A 723-nucleotide genomic window follows, 5' to 3' on the forward strand; every position below is an offset into this window, starting at 1 on the left:
CCGGCCGCTGCCCGCCCTCCGCCTCTCCTCCCCGGAGGGGACTTCGCCTTCCCCCCCCTGCTCCCCACCTTCTCCCCTTCCCGCCGGGGGTTGGGGGTTTGGGGCTCGAACCCGCCACCCCCCCTCTCCTTACCGCCGTCTTCCTCCTTCCCGAGGGGGACTCGAACCGGCAACTCTCGGCCCTTCCCTTCCTCCTTCGCTCCCCCCGCGGGACTCGAACCGCCAATTTCCCCCCCCTTTCCCTGGCGGGGACTCGAACCCGCCTCCCCTGCCCAGAGGAGGGGATCCCCTGGGGTGCAGGCTGCGATTGGGGCACCCCACGGCCCCGGTCCCCATGCTGGGGGTGAGCCCTGTCCCCCACTCCGGTCCCCATGCGGGGGGCAAGCGGGGCACCCCATCCCCAATCTCTGTGGAGCCCCCCAGGACCAGCCCTTCCTCCTCCCTGGGGACACTGAGGCACAGAGGGGACAGGGACCAGGCGCTACCCAGGTAGCTCCCCCTTGGGAGAGGGGGGTATCCCGGCGCCGGGATCCTCCCACCACTTCCAGGACACCTGGGTTCCTGCCAGGCCTGCGGTGAATCGTTCGACCTCGGGTGTCCCGGTGGCTGGCTGGGACGGGAGCATCCCTTGTGATGGGGAGTCCCCGGGGTGCCCGCTGGCTCGGGGACGCTCCGTCCTGGGACAGGGCCTCTCCGCCAGCACCGCTCCCGGCGGCACAAACG

This window comes from Apteryx rowi, unplaced genomic scaffold (assembly GCF_003343035.1).
Source record: "Apteryx rowi isolate R43461 unplaced genomic scaffold, aptRow1 scaffold_68, whole genome shotgun sequence".
NCBI lineage: Eukaryota > Metazoa > Chordata > Aves > Apterygiformes > Apterygidae > Apteryx > Apteryx rowi.